The sequence below is a fragment of the Phyllobates terribilis genome, unplaced genomic scaffold, assembly GCF_046119375.1.
Source record: "Phyllobates terribilis strain yellow unplaced genomic scaffold, ASM4611937v1 Scaffold_4__5_contigs__length_816908805, whole genome shotgun sequence".
In the NCBI taxonomy this organism is placed as follows: Eukaryota; Metazoa; Chordata; class Amphibia; order Anura; family Dendrobatidae; genus Phyllobates; species Phyllobates terribilis.
In genome coordinates, this window is record NW_027362764.1 from 218,906,705 (window position 1) to 218,928,964 (window position 22,260).

The window sequence follows — 22,260 nt, forward strand, 5'->3', positions numbered from 1 at the left end:
CCCCAAAACAGGTGTGACTGCTGTCCCCCCAGTCACAGAGGATGAAGAGGCCGCGGATGCACAAGATATGGCAGGCGGTGGTTGGCCCGGCCGGCTAGGCCGCATTGTAGCACACTGAGCTTCCCACTGCAACTTATGCTTCATGTCCATGTGCCGGTTCATGCATGAAGTACTCAAACTATGTATTTTTTGGCCTCTACTTAGCTTTTGCTGACAAATGTTACAGATAACACGAGTCGGGTCATCTTTATCGATCTGAAAAAATGCCCAGGCTATGCAAGGCTTAGCACCCATGCGACCTGAAGAGCCACCACGACTTGTGGTGAGAGGCAGAGTTGTGTTTGAGGATGCAGTTGTTGACGTGCTTCCAGTACTACGTCTCTGTCCAGGAAGGCGCAACCTGACCTCGTCGTCACTAGCATCTTCCTCCACCTCCTCTGCTGACCTCATCTCTTGGCTGACTGTGGGTTGACAGTAAGTGGGATCTCCGACCTCATCATCATCACCCTGTGCGTTATCACACCCGTCGTCCTCAGAGCCAACCTGTTCCTGCCCTGACAAAAAACTAAAGTTCTCGCTCCAATCAGGTATTTGAGTCTTATCATCGTCTTCCTCATTGTCTCCACCAACAGGAGTTACAGTTTGGGAATGAGGGTCTACATTATGGTCAGAACCTTCTGCGTCTGGTCCTGGATCCGACTCATAAAGATTCTGGGCATCAGTGCAGATCATTTCCTCGTCTGGATTCACAGAAGCGCTGGAGTCGACCTCTGATTCCCAGGCTATAGTATGAGTAAACAGCTCTGCAGACTCAACCATCTGTTCTACCTCATACTCAGACGGGCAGCTGGAGATTTGGGAGCTGTGAGGAAGCAAGTGCGATTTGGGTGACACCTTTGAGGACTGGAGTATTTGTGATGTTGAAGTTGATGTGGAGGAGAGCCCACTTAAAGGAGCACTTGATATCCGTTGAAGCACCTGCTGTTTTTGTGCCTCATCTGGAATTTGTAGCGATTGGCGTGGCCGTAAGAAAGGGATCTTATCACATTGTCCGCTAAAAGAAGTAGACATTTTAGTTTGGCTGGAAGATGGTCTTTCTTCTGCAGATGTTACTGTTGCTTTAACACCTACCCCACGGACACAACCTTTTTTCCCCTTCCCAACACGCCTATTCCCCTTTCCACCAGCAGCAGGCCTTTTTCCACTCATTTTGGTGGTTAACTAATTCACAACTCTGGAGTTGTTTGCACAAAAAAACAATGGATGGTAACCGAGCAGAGCTGAGTGGCCAAACTGTGGTATTAGGCCAAAACTATTGGCTGGGTTAGATGCAGAAAAAAATTATTTTGAATTTGCAACCTGATGGAGGTCAGTATAGATGGATTAATAGAACAAGACCCACACACAGCTAGAAGCCCAATATTTTTTCAGAGGTAGATGCAGAAAAAACTATATTTAGTTTGCAACCTGATGGAGGTCAGTATAGATGGACTAATAGAACAAGTCCCACACACTGCTAGAAGCCCAAATATTTTTTCAGAGGTACTGTAGATGCAGATAAAAATTAGTTTTAATTTGCAACCTGATGGAGGTCAGTATAGATGGACTAATAGAGAAAGTCCGACACACTACTAGAAGGCCAAATATTTTTTCAGAGGTAGATGCAGAAAAAAATATATTCAGTTTGCAACCTGATGGAGGTCAGTATAGATGGATTAATAGAACAAGACCCACACACAGCTAGAAGCCCAATATTTTTTCAGAGGTAGATGCAGAAAAAAATATATTCAGTTTGCAACCTGATGGAGGTCAGTAGAGATGGACTAATAGAACAAGTCCCACACACTGCTAGAAGCCCAAATATTTTTTCAGAGGTACTGTAGATGCAGATAAAAATTAGTTTTAATTTGCAACCTGATGGAGGTCAGTATAGATGGACTAATAGAGAAAGTCCGACACACTACTAGAAGGCCAAATATTTTTTCAGAGGTAGATGCAGAAAAAAATATATTCAGTTTGCAACCTGATGGAGGTCAGTATAAATGGATTAATAGAACAAGACCCACACACAGCTAGAAGCCCAATATTTTTTCAGAGGTAGATGCAGAAAAAAATATATTCAGTTTGCAACCTGATGGACGTCAGTATAGATGGACTAATAGAACAAGTCCCACACACTGCTAGAAGCCCAAATATTTTTTCAGAGGTACTGTAGATGCAGATAAAAATTAGTTTTAATTTGCAACCTGATGGAGGTCAGTATAGATGGACTAATAGAGAAAGTCCGACACACTACTAGAAGGCCAAATATTTTTTCAGAGGTAGATGCAGAAAAAAATATATTCAGTTTGCAACCTGATGGAGGTCAGTATAGATGGATTAATAGAACAAGACCCACACACAGCTAGAAGCCCAATATTTTTTCAGAGGTAGATGCAGAAAAAACTATATTCAGTTTGCAACCTGATGGAGGTCAGTATAGATGGACTAATAGAACAAGTCCCACACACTGCTAGAAGCCCAAATATTTTTTCAGAGGTACTGTAGATGCAGATAAAAATTAGTTTTAATTTGCAACCTGATGGAGGTCAGTATAGATGGACTAATAGAGAAAGTCCGACACACTACTAGAAGGCCAAATATTTTTTCAGAGCTAGATGCAGAAAAAAATTATATTCAGTTTGCAGCCTGATGGAGGTCAGTATAGATGGATTAATAGAACAAGACCCACACACAGCTAGAAGCCCAATATTTTTTCAGAGGTAGATGCAGAAAAAAATATATTCAGTTTGCAACCTGATGGAGGTCAGTATAGATGGACTAATAGAACAAGTCCCACACACTGCTAGAAGCCCAAATATTTTTTCAGAGGTACTGTAGATGCAGATAAAAATTAGTTTTAATTTGCAACCTGATGGAGGTCAGTATAGATGGACTAATAGAATGATGCTATGCCCAAAAGATTTTACTTCACTAGGTGCAGTAAAAAAATTGGTATTCTATACACAGGTGGTATATCTTGCAACACAGATAGGCTACTCCACTGACTAACACACTCTGCAATAGGCCAAAAAGGATTAGCTTTGCTAGATTCAGCCAAATGCTGTGAAAAAAACTTGCACAGCACTGGCACAGACCTGCCTGGCAAAAACTGATAGGAACTCATGTAACCTAGTCCTGAAAAGGACTGCAATTACAATTAGTCTTTACTCCCACAACCGATCTATTTAAGAGCACAGACCTCCCTGATAAAAGTCGTAGGAAATGCTGTAACCTAGTCCTTAAAAGGACTGCAATCACAACTATTCCCTACTCCCAAGCTATCTGTATATTTGTGCGAAAATTGGCTTGAAATTAACAAGGTATAGCGCACACAGCAACAGCGGTGCCGTCTAACACGCAGCTGCAGCAGTGAGAAAATGGTGGCGACGGGGAAAATGGCTTGGTCTTATAGGGCAAGGACATGTGACATACACTGCCAATGACACATGCCCTTGCTTGTGTGAAAAAAAGCACTTCGCTCCGTGTGTGCGCTGCTGATAGGCTGACAGATTGCACCTCCCCACTGTAAATGCGGGAAAGAGAAAAAAAAATGGAGATCTTCATTGTTCCTGCAGAGATCCATCCCCTGCCCCTCCCCCCACCCCGCTGTACACTCAAACTGCGTATTAACATTAATTTTCATCATTACTGAGAAAAAATCCAGTTATGATTTTGGTGCACGAACAGTTATCGAACATAACCTCGAACAGCCGAATTTTTCTCAAATTGTTCGTGTTCGCCGAACGGCTCGAACACCGCCCAAAACAGCTCGAATTTGAGATTGGCGAACAGTTCGAGTAGAACAACGCTCATCTCTAGTGCTGAACTCTGAATCATCAGCTTGTTTTTGTTTATTCTGTGGTCATTCAGGTGACGTCAAGGTTCAATGTTTCAAATAGAAAAATGAATTTCTAAATGAAAGAAAAAAAGAGACTCTAAAGTGTGAAGACACAGGTTCCAAGTGTCTGAGATTGTCTCTTGTTCAGACATCCGAGTCATTCTTACAGGTGTCCCTGGAGACTAAGTCCAGTTTTATATTTACGTCTGCATTTGTGGATTCAGGCTCTGCCGTGAATCTAATTGATCATGATTTCGCTGTAAACTGTGGTTATGATGTCTCTGCTTTCGGCCTTTCCATTCAAGTTTCGGCAATTGATAACTCTCTCACAAAGTTATGTTACTATGAAGGTTGAGAATGTATGTATGAAGGTTGGAGTGTTACATATGGAATCCATTTTATTCATAGTTTTTCCTTCTCTACCTGCAAAGTTAGTGTTAGGCATGCCATAGTTAATTAAGCACAATCCTGTAATCAACTGGGAGACTTAAGAGGTAAGGGCATGGGGTGACTCTTGATTTTCAGGTTGTCTGTCAAGGTCTTTGGCTTTCCTGAAGACTTACCTTCCAGAATTCATTCAGGACTTCAGAGTAGTGTTGAGCCACCCCCGTAGTGTTCGAGTTCGGTTCGGTTCGTCGAACACCTTCGAACACCGTTAAAACCAATGGCAGGCAAACAAAAACACATAGAAACACATAGAAAACACCTTCAAAGGTGTCCAAAAGCTGACAAACTGCTCAGAAGACACAACTAACACATGGAAAAGTGACAAGTACATATAGTCATGCGAAAAGAAAAGAGGTGGAGGAGTAAAAGGAGGGGAAGACACAGATATAGGCATGTCATGCCCTTCTAAAATCCAAAAAGTGAGAAGCCGACACGGCCAGTCCATTCCTGCCTGTGCCACCTCTGTGTCGCCGGGTTTGTGCCAGAGCCGCGGTGGACCCTGACGGCCAGCCCCCCTATCCCAATACTGGTGCCTGTCCGCCGGTGGGTCGAGGCCCCCCACGGTGGGTGGGGGGAGTAACATCTGCAGAAGAAAGACCATCTTCCAGCCAAACTAAGATGTCGACTTCTTTTCGTGGACAATGTGATACGATCCCATTCTTACGGACACGCCCATCGCTACAAATTCTAGATGAGGCACAAAAACAGCAGGTGCTTCAACGGATATCAAGTGCTCCTTCAAGTGGGCTCTCCATCACCTCAATTTCAACATCACAAATACTCCAGTCCTCAGAGGTGTCACCCCAATCGCACTTGCTTCCTCACAGCTCCCAAGTCTCAAGCTGCCCATCTGAGAATGGGGTAACACAGATGGCTGAGTCTGCCCAGCTGTTTACTCATACTATAGCCTGGGAAACTGAGGTCTGCTCCAGAGCTTCTGTTAATCCAGATGAGGAAATGATCCGATCCGATGCCCAGAATCTTTATAAGTTGGATCCAGGACCAGATGAAGAAGGTTCTGAGCATAATGTAGACCCTTGTTCCCAAACTGTAACTCCTGTTGGTGGAGACAATGATGAAGACGATGATGAGACTCAAATACCTGATTGGAGCGACAACTTGACTTTTCGGTCAGGGCAGGAAGAGGTTGGCTCTGAGGGCGACGGGTGTGATAACACACAGGGTGATGATGACGAGGTTGGAGATCCCACTTACTGTCAACCCACAGTCAGACAGTCGATGAAGTCAGCAGAGGAGGTGGAGGAGGATGTGACTAGCCCTGGGGATGGGGATGACTCGGTACCCGGGCATTTGCCTGGCCTTGGGGATGTCGGGGTGGTCGGCTCCCTGGCCCGTACCCTGGGGTCTCTCTTTAAAAGGGTGGATAATTGTTAATTTTATAAGAGTTCATGACGCCACCTGTGGTATCTGGTGACAAGCACCAGCGCTGCAGCAGTCCACTGAGGCCGGTGATAAGGCAGCTCGATGGTATAGCTCCCCACAGGTGGAGCTAGGTCTCAGGGCAGCGTATGCAGGGGGAATGCAGGACAGGCGAGACCCAGCTGGGTCAGAGCAAGAACGGGAACGGACACGGTAGTCACTTCAGTACCTTTTACTGGTGGAAATTCAGGCACATCCCGGAGCACTGTAGGGTGAAGGGTGCATATCAGGATCCTCCCCAATGAGCGGGTGTAGGGCCTCCTGTTTCTTGCCTCTGCGTAGTAAGTTTCTGACCTGCCTGGAGCTAGGCCTAACTTTGTCTCTGTCCTGAGCTGGCTGACCTTGTGGTAGGGCCTTCTCTTGGAGTTCACGCTCCCAGTATGCGGGGCCTAAGCGTCTCCTGGCTCTGTTACATATCAGCACCTTAGCGATCCTGGGACTTGTAGTTCTCCAGGGATTCCGGTTATGCCTTACTGGGTCATAGAGATACCGGTAAGCTCGGATCCTGTGTCCGGTAAATGCTTCGGGGTGAGCTGGTTAAGCTCCTCTGCCCCTTATGTACTAACTCGCCACTCGCCTTCGGCCTACTCGGGCCCTCACTAGGCTATACACACTAACGGCAGCTTGCCGCGCTTCACTGATCTTACGTCACCGGCACACCTTAAGCTCTATCTGGGCTCCCTGAATCTAGCAAGCAGGAGCCTCGTGCTCCACTGCTGAACTATTAACTGCGTTCTCTAGACTAGACTGAGCTCCACTGCAGACTGACCTCTCTTAGGCTTCTCTACTGCAGGAACTCTTCAGAGGAACTGAACTGCCTAGCTCCACCTTCCCTATTTATATCCCTAACGGGCTCCCTCTGCTGGTCTGAGGTGGAAGGTGGAGATGTGTGAATGTTTATGGGGGCCTCTTGTGGAGGATTCCATCAATGCACTCTTGTAGGATCTGTAATACCAAGCGCAGCGGGGCATCACAGATGCTATTGACGACGAGGTTAGGTTGCGCCTTCCTGAACAGAGACGGAGTACTGGAAGCACGTCAACAACTGCATCCTCAACCACAACTCTGCCTCTGACCACAAGTCGTAGTGGCTCTTCAGGTCACATGGGCTCTAAGCCTTGCATAGCCTGGGCATTTATTCAGATCGATAAGGATGACCCAACTCGTGTTATCTGTAATATTTGTCAGCAAAAGCGAAGTAGAGGCCAAAAAATACATAGTTTGAGTACTTCATGCATGTACCGTCACATGGATATGAAGCATAAGTTGCAGTGGGAAGCTCACTGTGCTACAATGCGGCCTAGCCGGCTGGGCCAACCACCGTCTGCCCCATCTTGTGCTTCCGCAGCCTCTTCATCCTCTGTGACTGGGGGGACAGCAGTCACACATGTTTTTGGACGCAGACCTGCCACCTCTTTACCCGCAACAGCCAGTGTGATTGGCAGGTTGTCAGTTCATTGGGAAGTGGAAACACCTGCTAGTGTTGAGCGCTCTCCGACATCGAGAGCACCACCTTTGGATCAAGGCAACCTAACATGTCCGCCTGCATCTTCCTCACAGACCGGCAGTTGCCGGGGACACCCTACTCAACACCGTCTAAGCACAACAGCCAGCCCTCGGTCCCTCAGATGTGGAAATGTAAAAGACCATTTCCTCCTAGCCATGAGAAAGCTAAGAGGTTGAATCTCACCATCTGCAAGCTGTTGGCTACAGAAATGCTGCCTTTCCACCTGGAGGACACAGAGGATTTTCAAGACCTTATGTCCGTCACAGTGCCCCAGTACCAGATGCCCAGTCGGCACTACTTCTCAAAGAAAGGTGTGCCTGCGCTCCACTAGCATGTCGCACACAACATCACCGCTTCTTTGAGAAACTCTGTGTGTGACAGGGTGCACTTCACCACAGACACTTGGACGAGAAGGCATGGACAGGGGCGTTACATGTCGCTGACTGGGCACTGGGTAACTATGGTGACAGCAGGACAAGGGGCTGCTGTCCAAGTCTTACCGTCCCCACGAGTTGTGTGTTAATCCTCTTTATCTCGAACTTCCTCCACTGCCTCTGCCTCCTCAACCTCCTCTCGGTCCTCCACCTGCACCCAAAGCCTGTCTGGTAATGCCACCTGCTTTCTAACTGCGCAGAAGGAATCCTGCACACCTCCTTACTATGCTGGCAGCAGGGCTCAACGCATCAGTGTTTACTTTGAAATGTCTGGGAAATGTGAGTCACACAGCTGAGGAGTTTTGGTCAGCTCTGGAGACCCAGTTTCATGAAAGGTTGTCTCCACTGGACCTGCAACCAGGGAAGGCCATGTGCGACAATGCTGCAAACCTGGGTGCGGCACTTCGCCGGGGCAATGTCACACACGTGCCTTGTATGGCTCACGTGTTGAACCTGGTTGTCCAGCAATTTTTAGCCCACTATCCCGGACTAGATGGCCTTCTGCAGAGTGCACGGTCGCTGTGTGCTCACTTCTGCCGTTCGCATCCCGCAGTTCAACGACTTACATCTCTACAGAAGTCGTTGGGCCTGCCAGTTCACCGGCTGAAATGCGATGTGCCTACCCGGTGGAATTCAACTCTGCACATGTTGCAGCGACTGTGGCAGCACCGACAAGCCCTGGTGCAATACGTTCTGACGTATAGCCTGGGCCAACGAGATCCAGAGGTGGGGCAAATCACGCTGGAGGAGTGGTCTCAGATCAGGGACCTATGCACCCTTCTGCACAGTCTTGAAATGGCGACGAAGATGTTTAGTGCTGACGATGCCATTATCAGCATGACTATTCCGGTGATTTACATGCTGGAGCACATGTTAAACAGAATTCGGAGTCAGGTGGTGGGACAAGAGGAGGTGGAGGAAGTAGAGGAGGAGTCGTATGCGGAAGGGATAACATCTCCAAGGTCCAGACGGTTGGCAGCACCAAGGCGGCAGGCATGGGAGGGTGGGGGAGAGGGATTAACCAGGGCGCATGGTAGCAGCCAAACTGTTGAGGAAGGTGCAGGAGCCGAGGAAGAAGTGGAGGACGAACTGGCAATGGGCATGGAAGACTCATCAGATGAGGGAGACCTTGATCACATTTCTGTTGTGCGAGGTTGGAGGGAGAGGGCAGAGGAAGGAAGCATGATTCTTACCTCGCTACCAACACAACAAGGACTTGGTCCTTCTGGATGCGCAAGACACATGAGTGCCTTCTTGCTGCACTACCTGCAACATGACCCCCGGATTGTCAGAATTCGAAGTAATCCCGACTGGGTTGCCACACTCTTAGATCCCCGGTACAAAAGTATATTTGCCGAAATAATTCCTGCCATAAAAAGGTATTGACGAATGCAGGAGTATCTGTTGCAGAATCTTACATGTGCTTTTCCACAAAACACCAGTGGTGCACGTAGTGAATCTCACAGTTCTAACTTGCCAACGGTGGGACTGTCGAGTCTTCATCACTCAAACAGTAACAGTAACACAGTATCTGCTGGTAACAGCAATTTTGTGGAATCGTTTCACCACTTTTTTAGACCATCCTTTGCAAGGCCACAGGAGACAAGAAGTCTGACACATAGTCAATGCCTAGAGAGGATGGTACAGGAGAATCTCCAAGTGAACATCGAAGCCATGACTGTGTCACTGGACCCTTGCTCATTTTGGTATTCCAATCTTGAAAAATCGCCGGAGCTCGCCACTCACGCCTTGGAGATCTTGTCATGCCATGCAGCCAGCGTTCTCTCTGAACGTGTGTTCAGCGCTGCTGGTGGTGTGCTGACAGATAAGCGCACGCGGCTGTCCACTGAGAATGTAGACAGACTCACGTTCATAAAGATGATCAAATCATGGATTCGCAAGGACATTTCTACCCCTGTGTCATCCTTGGGAGACTAAAAGCTTGGGGATTTGGTAAAATCACCTCACCAACCGTTTTAAGCAACAGTGGGGCAATTGATGCCACTTAATCCTAGAACGCATGACCATAAAAATCTACACTTTCACATACCTGGGGCCCTTTAGGCCCGTGTGCAAATAACATGGAATAACTCAAACTCAAATGACAAACAACTATATACATGAAGAATACCTAGAGTTTCAAAATTCTAACTAAAGCAATCTTGCAGAAAATAGAAAACAATTAACTGGGCGGGCCTGCAAGGCCACAGGTATGCATTCTAGGGTTAAGTGGTGTCTGTGCCACAATTTTGGGAGTCCCCTTGCTGTGTCTTACGTGACGTTGGCATCGTCAATTCCAGGTGGGTTGGGTCGCACCCCCCCCTTTTAACTGTAAGAAACTACATACACTATGGCTTGGGGTAACACAGATGGTTGAGTCTGAAGAGCTGTTTACTCAGAGGTCTGCTCCAAATCTTCAGTGTCTGCTAGTCAGCGTAGAATTTTTAACTGCATCTAGCCTAGGCAATACTTTGGGCGTAGTAGCCCAGCTGCGATGCAAGCTGCACCGCCTGTGTATCTAATAAGAATTTTTAAATTAATCTAGCCTAGGCAGACTGTGGGGACCCCCAACCAAACCCAGATGCTCAGCCCCCCTACCGCCCCCCTTTCATGGACAACCCAATAATGTAACTCTTACAACTGGATGGGTGAGGATCTGTCACAGCTTTATTGACTCTTTATACTCATTCCATTAGAAAGGCATTTTATTTCTAAAATAATTCAGCTTGTTGCAGCATGCCCTGGGTCCCCACTCCAGCAAGTTGGCCAACAAGTGTAACTCTCCAACATGTCCTTTCTATTTCCAGGCCACGGAGGATCCAGCGTACTCGTATGCAGGACTCTGACCCCCACCCATCACTCTTAACGCTTGTTCCACTCCGTCCTGGAGTCCTGACAGGAATATGTCCAGTCCAATATCTATTAAGTGAACACCGTCGGGCCGTATGAGGCCTGCTTTATCTCCTTCCAGTTGTCGGTGTCGTATCACTACACCGCCTCTGTCTCTTCTAAATTTTGCCATCCGAATATTTATTACCCGCCTTGTCCATTCGATGGCCGTGATGTCTCGCGCACCTTGCCATACCGCTATCGGCACAATCTCTGACCATACTATAGCTAATTTTGTGAAAAATTCTCTGAAGCGCTCAGTGTCTAGTTTCATTATTGCCATTACTTATGCGCTCTTGTGATGACCTAGGTTGTTTCCCCCGGCCTGTATAACTAAGATGACCGGACCTCTTGCCTCTCTCCCTACCTTGATTACCTCCATTAGTACCTGTGGCCATAGCAGGCCTCTAATACCTCTCCAGTTGAAATATGTGTTATGAAACTCTAATTTCCTCCCGCCTGGGCGGACTTTCGCCCTTTTTTGTGCCCAATATATATACGAGTGGCCTATCACTCACACTGTTGGCTTAGCGTCACCTGTAAAAGAAACAAACCACGTTAGGATAACAAGTCCGGTCTTATGTATCTCGCCAAACACGTGGATCGCCATCTCCCTATCCTCTGAACTTCCGTTTCTGACAGTCCTGCTCTTGCTGCTTCCGTGGCCGCACCTATGCGGAATGAGTGTGTCCCGTAATCTTTGGGGTGGTTCCCTGCCGATGTTATGCATTTATTAAATATAGCTTGGAACAGGTATCTTGATAATGGCGTTCCATCAATGTGTGATACGAAGAAATTACTTTGTGATCTGATGGTTAGATACGTTTTTACTATTGTTACCCGACTCAGTGTACCGTTTGTGGGTTGTAGAAGTACCCAAGTACCCCTGCCCGCTGGAACCGTTTTCGATTGGTGTATGCGTACACGTATTGCATTATTGGCTATGACTACTTCCTGGTGTAATAAGCGTCCACTGGTGGTAATTTTGGATTGAGGGACTAATTCGCTTATACATAGCGCCCCGAAGAAGGCGATCACAAATGCAGTAGACATTAGTGTTGCTTCAAATTGTGAGTGTCATGTTAATGGTGTTAGGGATAAGATGTGAGAAATCAGTTTTAGTGACACGGGACGGGACGTCTACATTCCTGACTTGGCTGACCCCTTTTCCACCCTTTTATGGATTGTCTGATGATGAATCTTTGTCACATCTCCCCAATTCAGTAGTTGGAAGTGAAATGCTACTCCGGTCAGACACCGCTGCGCTGACGCCCCTGATATGCCCCTCATCATTAGCTGGTGGAGAAATTCTATGGTGACTTGTGATCTGGCTTGTTCACATTGGTCAACCCGTCTGCCTGCTACTAGTCGTGTCCACTCTTCCCATGCCTTACCGTATGCTTGCCACGTTGACGGGGCAACTGACGCTCTGATTAATGGCATCAACTATTCGCCACTAGATCCCATAGGGAGGGTGGGCAACTGTTGCCCGATGGGTGGGCGTTGTGGAAGAGCTCTGTGAAAATCTGCCAATTGAGTTGTTATAAAGCGTTAGCAGCAGCTTTATACCCCTCAGCATAGTGGCTAGCGCGGACCCATACATTGTGTTTTAGGCACAGGAATACTAGCCTGCGTAGTAGGCCTAGCACTGGGAGAGACGATGATGCCATCTTATTAATGCAGTGCGCTAGGCTGGTGTTTTGTGTTATGAAGCGTATATTTTTGTTAGCCAGGCGCGCGCCCCATATTTCTATTGCTACCACTATTGGGAAAAATTATTTTCAGGGCTAGATGCAGCTAAAAATTATTATTAATTTCAAAGCTGGTGGAGCTTGGTATAGATGGCCTAATACAATGAGTCCCACACACTGCTAGAAGCCCAAATATTTTTTCAGAGGTAGATGCAGATAAAAATTATTTTTAATTTGCAACCTGATGGAGGTCAGTATAGATGGACTAATAGAGAAAGTCCCACACACTGCTAGAAGGCCAAATATTTTTTCAGAGCTAGATGCAGATAAAAATTATATTCAATTTGCAACCTGATGGAGGTCAGTATAGATGGACTAATAGAGAAAGTCCCACACACTGCTAGAAGGCCAAATATTTTTTCAGAGCTAGATGCAGATAAAAATTATATTCAATTTGCAACCTGATGGAGGTCAGTATAGATGGACTAATACAACAAGTCCCACACACAGCTAGAAGCCCAAATATTTTTTCAGAGGTACTGTAGATGCAGATAAAAATTATTTTTAATTTGCAACCTGATGGAGGTCAGTATAGATGGACTAATACAACAAGTCCCACACACAGCTAGAAGCCCAATATTTTTTCAGAGCTAGATGCAGACAAAAAATTATTTTGAATTTGCAACCTGATGGAGGTCAGTATAGATGGACTAATAGAGAAAGTCCCACACAGTGCTAGAAGGCCCAATATTTTTTCAGAGGTAGATGCAGAAAAAAATATATTCAGTTTGCAACCTGATGGAGGTCAGTATAGATGGACTAATACAAAAAGTCCCACACACAGCTAGAAGCCCAATATTTTTTCAGAGGTAGATGCAGAAAAAAATATATTCAGTTTGCAACCTGATGGAGGTCTGTATAGATGGATTAATAGAACAAGTCCCACACACAGCTAGAAGCCCAATATTTTTTCAGAGGTAGATGCAGAAAAAAATATATTCAGTTTGCAACCTGATGGAGGTCTGTATAGATGGATTAATAGAACAAGTCCCACACACAGCTAGAAGCCCAATATTTTTTCAGAGGTAGATGCAGAAAAAAATATATTCAGTTTGCAACCTGATGGAGGTCTGTATAGATGGATTAATAGAACAAGTCCCACACACAGCTAGAAGCCCAATATTTTTTCAGAGGTAGATTCAGAAAAAAATATATTCAGTTTGCAACCTGATGGAGATCTGCATAGATGGATTAATAGAACAAGTCCCACACACATCTAGAAGCCCAATATTTTTTCAGAGGTAGATGCAGAAAAAAATATATTCAGTTTGCAACCTGATGGAGGTCAGTATAGATGGACTAATACAACAAGTCCCACACACAGGTAGAAGCCCAATATTTTTTCAGAGCTAGATGCAGACAAAAAATTATTTTGAATTTGCAACCTGATGGAGGTCAGTATAGATGGACTAATAGAGAAAGTCCCACACACTGCTAGAAGGCCCAATATTTTTTCAGAGGTAGATGCAGAAAAAAATATATTCAGTTTGCAACCTGATGGAGGTCAGTATAGATGGACTAATACAAAAAGTCCCACACACAGCTAGAAGCCCAATATTTTTTCAGAGGTAGATGCAGAAAAAAATATATTCAGTTTGCAACCTGATGGAGGTCTGTATAGATGGATTAATAGAACAAGTCCCACACACAGCTAGAAGCCCAATATTTTTTCAGAGGTAGATGCAGAAAAAAATATATTCAGTTTGCAACCTGATGGAGGTCTGTATAGATGGATTAATAGAACAAGTCCCACACACAGCTAGAAGCCCAATATTTTTTCAGAGGTAGATGCAGAAAAAAATATATTCAGTTTGCAACCTGATGGAGGTCTGTATAGATGGATTAATAGAACAAGTCCCACACACAGCTAGAAGCCCAATATTTTTTCAGAGGTAGATTCAGAAAAAAATATATTCAGTTTGCAACCTGCTGGAGATCTGTATAGATGGATTAATAGAACAAGTCCCACACACAGCTAGAAGCCCAATATTTTTTCAGAGGTAGATGCAGAAAAAAATATATTCAGTTTGCAACCTGATGGAGGTCAGTATAGATGGACTAATACAACAAGTCCCACACACAGCTAGAAGCCCAATATTTTTTCAGAGCTAGATGCAGAAAAAATTATATTCAATTTGCAACCTGATGGAGGTCAGTATAGATGGACTAATAGAATGATGCTATGCCCAAAAGATTTTACTTCACTAGGTGCAGTAAAAAAATTGGTATTCTATACACAGGTGGTATATCTTGCAACACAGATAGGCTACTCCACTGACTAACACACTCTGCAATAGGCCAAAAAGGATTAGCTTTGCTAGATTCAGCCAAATGCTGTGAAAAAAACTTGCACAGCACTGGCACAGACCTTCCTGGCAAAAACTGATAGGAACTGATGTAACCTAGTCCTGAAAAGGACTCCAATTACAATTAGTCTTTACTCCCACAACCTATCTATTTAAGAGCACAGACCTGCCTGATAAAAGTCATAGGAAATGCTGTAACCTAGTCCTTAAAAGGACTGCAATCACAACTATTCCCTACTCCCAAGCTATCTGTAGATTTGTGCGAAAATTGGCTTGAAATTAACAAGGTATAGCGCACACACAGCAACAGCGGTGCCGTCTAACACGCAGCTGCAGCAGTGAGAAAATGGTGGCGACGGGGAAAATGGCTTGGTCTTATTGTTAGAACCTTGCTGTTAGGTTTTTTTTCCTTTGCTGGTCACATGACCTTGTTGGCCTATTTAATCCTGCTCCGCCCTTCTGGCTTTGCTGGACTTCATTGTATATCTACTTTCTAGCTAGCCTGTGCTCTGTATCTAGCTCTGTTAGTTTGCTTGGTCTACGGACCTCTATGTTCTATCTATTTTGTTTGTTCGTCTGTCTGCTACTATTTCTGTTAGGAGGTGTCCCATATTCCTCCCAGTCCTTAGTACTTGTAGGGATTCCCTCCCCACATCTATAGGTCTCCGTACAGACTAGATTAGGACTTTAGCAGGTCTGATCGCAGGATCAGGTTCCCTGTTACATCGTAGGGATTCAGCTGAGTCCTATAGTAGGGACAGATCTCCTCTCTTTCCTTAGCTTTGGTAGCAGAACATAACAGTAAGTTCAGCCTGCAAATTCTCTAAGGAAAGATTTTTTTTTTTTGTTCCATCATGGTGTCGGTTCAGGATTTGGCTAAACACCTGCAGGGACTCTCTCTGGAAGTGGCCGAGCTCCGTCAGCACGTGAGTAACTGTCCTGGAGCATATTTCTTGGAGCCTAAGGTATGTTTGCCGGATTTATTTTTTGGTGAACATCGAGAATTTTTTTCATTTAAAAATGCTTGCTTATTGTATTTTCGTTTGAGACCCAAGTCCTCTGGGGATGAATCCCAGTGCGTAGGGTTCATAATGTCACTTTTGCGCAAAGAGCCTCAGGAGTGGGCCTTTTCTTTGCAACCTAGTGATACATGCTTCAGATCAGTGGATAGTTTTTTTTCTGCTTTAGGATTATTATATGATGATCCTGACCGTGTGGCATCAGCTGAGACTGAGTTGAGACGTTTAAAACAAGGATCAGGTAATGTGGAAAAATATTGTACTCATTTTCGTCGTTGGTCCACTCAAACAGGGTGGAACGATTCTGCTCTGAAAAGTCTATTTCTTGCTGGGCTCAGTGAAAGGGTTAAAGACCTGCTAATTGCTTATCCTACACCTGAGGATTTGCAACAGGCTATGCAATTAGCTATACGGGTGGATAGAAGACTGCGTGCTAGGGTTAATGAGAGCAAATCCTCTGCTATGTCAGTTTCTGGTTATGATAATGTGTGTACTAACAGTGGTGAACCGATGGAGATTGGATCGGTGGCACCTCGCTCTCAAGAAAAAGACCGTCGTTTTTCGGAAGGCTTGTGTTTCTATTGCGGAAAATCTGGTCATTTGATTAAAGGCTGTGAGCTTCGTATGAAGAAAGAAAAAAAAATGGTCAGTCACGCCCGTATTGCCTGTTTAAATTCCAAGGGTATATTTTTAGCTGCTTCCACGATTGCTCAGGAAAAATTAATGGAATTTCGGGTGTTTGTTGATTGCGGGTCTACACTGAATGTAATTGATGGGGGATTCGTGGAAAAACTCAATTTAAAACCTGAACCTTTATCATCCCCCATTGCTGTGGTTTCTGTGGATGGCTCCCCTTTGAAGAATATTACTCTCAAGGTCAGTGAATTTCCTCTCACTATTAATGGTGTTCACCATGAGAAATTGGATTTGGTAGTGTTGAATAACTTGCCTTCTCCAGTAATATTGGGTTTGCCCTGGTTAAAATTTCACAATCCTGTACTGGATTGGTCTACCAGTGAAATTAAATCCTGGAGCCATAAATGTTATGACAAGTGTTGTAACGGGCGTATTGCAGCTTTGGATAGGGGAGAATTGCCTGTTCCTATTCAGGATTTTTGGAGAGTTTTTTCTGAGAAAGAATCGCAGGTTTTGCCTCCCCATAGAGACTATGATTGTTCTATTGAATTTGTCCCTGGAGCGATTCTTCCTAAAAGTCGTTTATTTAACCTTACTATTCCTGAGAGGAAGGCTTTGGAGGAATACATACAGACAAGTTTGGCCGCCGGTCACATTAGGCCCTCTAAGTCTCCTGTGGCGGTTGGATTTTTTTTTGTAAAAAAAAAGGACGGCGGTTTACGTCCTTGTCTGGATTTTCGTGAGATTAACAAAATTACGGTACGCAATCCTTACCCACTGCCATTGATTCCTGATCTGTTTAACCAGTTATTGGGGGCCAAGTGGTTCTCTAAAATTGACCTTAAGGGGGCATACAATCTGTTGCGCATGAAGGAGGGTGATGAATGGAAGACTGCTTTTAACACTCCTGTGGGTCATTTTGAGAATCTGGTTATGCCTTTTGGTCTTACTAATGCACCTGCATTTTTTCAGAATCTGATTAATGACATCCTTAGACCTTTGATCGGTAAAAATGTGGTTGTGTATTTGGATGACATTTTGATTTATTCGCCAGATCTGGAGTCTCATTGGCGGAGCGTGCGTGAGGTATTACAGTTATTAATGGACAATTCGCTTTTTGCTAAGCTGGAGAAATGTGAGTTCGCTGTACAGAGAATTAGTTTTTTGGGCTACATTATCTCCAGCAAAGGTTTTGAGATGGATCCGGTTAAGGTTCAGGCTGTGCAGGAATGGCCTAGGCCTATTGGTTTGAAATCGATACAGAGGTTTTTGGGTTTCGCCAATTACTATAGAAAATTCATAAAAATTTTTTCTAGTATTGTCAAACCTCTGACTGATCTCACCAGGAAAGGTGCTGATGCGGTTCAGTGGTCTTCTGAGGCCATTGAAGCTTTTGTGTATCTCAAGGAGAGGTTCACCTCTGCTCCCATCCTTATGCAGCCTGATGTTACTAGGCCGTTTTTGGTTGAGGTTGATGCTTCCTCTGTGGGGGTTGGCGCAGTATTGTCTCAGGATAACGGGGATGGATTACATCCCTGTGCCTTTTTTTCAAAAAAATTTTCGGAGACTGAATTGAATTACGATATTGGTAATCGGGAATTATTGGCTATTAAACTCGCATTTGAACACTGGCGCCACTTCTTGGAAGGTGCGGAATTTCCCGTTCAGGTTCTTACGGATCATAAAAATCTGATATATCTTGATGCTGCCAAGCGCCTGAATGCCCGTCAGGCTAGGTGGGCACTGTTTTTCTCGCGGTTTAATTTCTCCGTTACTTACATCCCTGGTACTAAGAATGTTAAGGCGGATGCCTTGTCTCGCAGTTTTTCTCCCATAGTCGGTGCTGAGAAAGAGGAAAACATTTTACAAGAAGGTGTTGTGATAGCTGCTTTAGACTCCGTTTTGGAAGATGAGATTCTTAAAGCTCAGGAGAATGCCCCATCTAACACTCCTCATGGGAGGTTGTTTGTGCCTGGGACCTTTAGGAGAGATTTGTTTGTTGAGTGTCACGAATCTCGGTTGGCAGGTCATCCCGGAATCTCTGAGACCAAGAGACTGGTGGGTCGCAGTTTTTGGTGGCCTGGATGGCAGAAGGAAGTCATTAAGTGGGTGCGCCAATGTACTATATGTGCTAGATCTAAGTCCTCACATACTCCTGCTGCGGGGTTACTTTGTCCTTTGGAGGTCCCCAGTGCTCCTTGGACACATTTGGCTATGGACTTTATAACTGACCTTCCCCCCTCTGAGGGTTTTACTGTCATGTGGGTGGTCGTGGACCGTTTTAGCAAGATGTGTCACTTGGTTCCCTTCGTCAAACTGCCCTGCGCTAAAACTCTCGCTTAAGCCTTTGTCAAGGAAATTGTCAGACTTCATGGCGTTCCTACTGACATTGTTTCTGATAGGGGTCCTCAGTTCGTGGCTCGTTTTTGGCGTGCCTTTTGTGACAGGTTGGGAATTCATTTGTCGTTTTCGTCCGGATATCATCCTGAATCTAATGGCCAGACAGAAAGGAAAAACCAGGATGTTGAGCAGTTCTTGCGTTGTTTTGTGGCAGACAATCAAGAGGGGTGGTCTGAGTTTCTGCCACTTGCCGAATTTGCTCTGAACAATCATACATCTTCTTCTGTTGGTTGTTCGCCTTTTTTTTGTTGTTCTGGGAGACATCCGTCGTTTGGGTCGTTCTCCAAGTTGGGATCTGCCGTGCCTGAGGAGGAGAATTTTTCCGGTGATTTGGAAAGAGTTTGGACGGATGTGCGTGGTAATATTCAGGAGGCCAACAGAAAATCTAAAGACTACTTTGATAGGAAACGACAGGAGGTTTTGTTCGCTGTTGGTGACATGGTTTGGTTGTCCTCTAGGAATCTGCGGTTGAGGATTCCTTCTAAGAAATTGGGTCCCAAGTTTGTAGGGCCCTTTAAGGTGCTTCAGGTTGTCAACCAATCTGCTGTTAGGTTGGAGGTTCCTACCTCCTGGAGAATTAATCCGGTCTTTCATGTCTCTCTGTTAAAAAAAGCTGTTGTGTCGGATGGTGACGCCTCTGCCTCTGTTCCTCCGGTGGTGGAGGACGGGGAATATGAAATTTCTCGCATCCTTGACTCTAGACGGTATAGAGGTAGTTTGCAGTATCTTGTGGCCTGGAAAGGTTTCGGACCCGAGGATAACTCTTGGGTGAGGTCAGATGATGTTTCCGCGTCCAGACTTGTCAGAGCGTTTCACAGGAGATTTCCTGATAAGCCTGGTCCTAGGGGATCCGGAGGATCCTCTTAGAAGGGGGGGTACTGTTAGAACCTTGCTGTTAGGTTTTTTTTCCTTTGCTGGTCACATGACCTTGTTGGCCTATTTAATCCTGCTCCGCCCTTCTGGCTTTGCTGGACTTCATTGTATATCTACTTTCTAGCTAGCCTGTGCTCTGTATCTAGCTCTGTTAGTTTGCTTGGTCTACGGACCTCTATGTTCTATCTATTTTGTTTGTTCGTCTGTCTGCTACTATTTCTGTTAGGAGGTGTCCCATATTCCTCCCAGTCCTTAGTACTTGTAGGGATTCCCTCCCCACATCTATAGGTCTCCGTACAGACTAGATTAGGACTTTAGCAGGTCTGATCGCAGGATCAGGTTCCCTGTTACATCGTAGGGATTCAGCTGAGTCCTATAGTAGGGACAGATCTCCTCTCTTTCCTTAGCTTTGGTAGCAGAACATAACACTTATAGGGCAAGGACATGTGACATACACTGCCAATGACACATGCCCTTGCTTGTGTGAAAAAAAGCACTTCGCTCCGTGTGTGCGCTGCTGATAGGCTGACAGATTGCACCTCCCCACTGTAAATGCGGGAAAGAGAAAAAAAATATGGAGATCTTCATTATTCCTGCAGAGATCCATCCCCTGCCCCTCCCCCCACCCCGCTGTACACTCAAACTGCGTATTAACATTAATTTTCATCATTACTGAGAAAAAATCCAGTTATGATTTTGGTGCACGAACAGTTATCGAACATAACCTCGAACAGCCGAATTTTTCTCAAATTGTTCGTGTTCGCCGAACGGCTCGAACACCGCCCAAAACAGCTCGAATTTGAGATTGGCGAACAGTTCGAGTAGAACAACGCTCATCTCTACTTCAGAGATGTTTTTTTCTGAAACTGAGTGTGATGTTCTTCCAACGCATAGATCATATATGATAGTTCTATTGACTTCATACCAAGAGTTAAGATGCCTAAGGCTCGTTTGTTTAACCTTTCTCTTCCAGAGAGGGAGGCTTTAAAATAATTTATTCAAAAGAGTCTTGCTAAGGGTCATATACGGCCACCCACCTCTCCAATTGCTGTGGGGGTTCTTTTTCACTAAGAAAAAAGATGGAGGGTTGTGTCCGTGCATGGATTTTAGAGAGATTAATAAAATCACAGTTCTTAATCCTTACCCTTTTCCTTTATACCTGACCTTTTTCACTTATTATCTGGAGCTAAATGGTTTTCCAAACTTGACATAAGACTGGCATATAACCTAATATGCGTATGTCAAGGTGATGAATGGAAGACTGCATTCAATACTCCTGAACGTCATTTTGAAAATTTGGTCATACCGTTCAAATTAACCAATGCTCTGGTAGTTTTTCAGAATTTCATAAATTACATTTTTTGCCCCCTGGTGGGTAGATTTGTGGTAATTTATCTGGATGACATTTTGATTCACTTGCGTACTCAGGAAGAGCATCATGAACATGTCAGACAGGTTCTACAGATTCTACATGACAATAATTTATTTGCTAAACTAGAGAAAAGTCAATTTGAAGTAGAGCAGGTCCAGTTCTTAGGATATATGGTTTCTGAATCAGGGTTTCGGATGGACTCTGTTGATTTGCAAGCGGTCCTTGATTGGGTTCAGCCAAGTAACTTGAAAGCGTTGCAGAGATTTCTTGGCTTTGCAAATTTTTATAGGAATTTCATTTAGAACTTTTCGGTCATAGCCAAGCCTTTAACTGACATGACCAAGAAGGGAACAGATTTTTCTTCTAGTCAGCTGAAGCGGTAAATGCTTTTTCTTCTCTCAAGACAGCTTTCTCTAAGGCTCCTATTCTCAGCCAACCTGAGGTTGATCTGCCATTCTTTGTCGAGGTAGACGCTTCCACTATTGGGATGGGAGCTGTACTTTCACAGAAAAAAAGTGGATATCTACATCCTTGTGCTTTTTTTTCACAGAAGTTCTCTCAAGATGAGTCTAATTATGATATAGGTGACCGAGAGCTTCTGGCAGTTAAGAGATCCATTGAGAAATGAAGATATTGGTTGGAGGAGGCAAGACATAACGTGACTGTCTTTTTTGATAATAAGAACCTGTTGTATATTGACACTGCTAAGTGCTTAAACACCAGTCATGCAAGCCATTTTTTTTGCCCGAGTTGATTTTGTTGTTGCTTATATCCCCGGATCTAAGAATGTCGAGGCTGACGCTTTGTCTCGTAGCTTTGTCCCAGAGTTGAGGGACGAAAATCCTGTCAAGATTCTTAGTGAGAGGGTGGTGGTTGGTGCTCTGGGGGTAGATCTTAGGCAGCACATTCAGGATGCTCAGGACAGTGCGCCAGAAGGTTTATTTAGGAACAAACTTTATGTTTTCCCTCTGTACGTGAAGATCTTAATGAAGTACATGATTCTGTTTTAGTTGGGCATCCAGGTTCATCTGCCACTTGGAGGTCTCTTTTATAGGTCCTTTTAGTGACAGAATGCTCATAGGGATAATGTAGAGTATGTCCATAAATGCAAAGTCTGTACCAGAGCTAAAGCCTCTCGTCAAGCTACAGCGGGTTATCTCTTGTCTAACAATATTCTGTCACAGCTTTGGACTCTTTTGTCCTTGGACTTTGTCACCAATTTTCCTAACTCTGGCTGTAATACAGTTGTGTGGGTGGTGGTGGACAGTTTTAGAAAAATGGTTAATTTTGTCTCACTTTAAAAGTT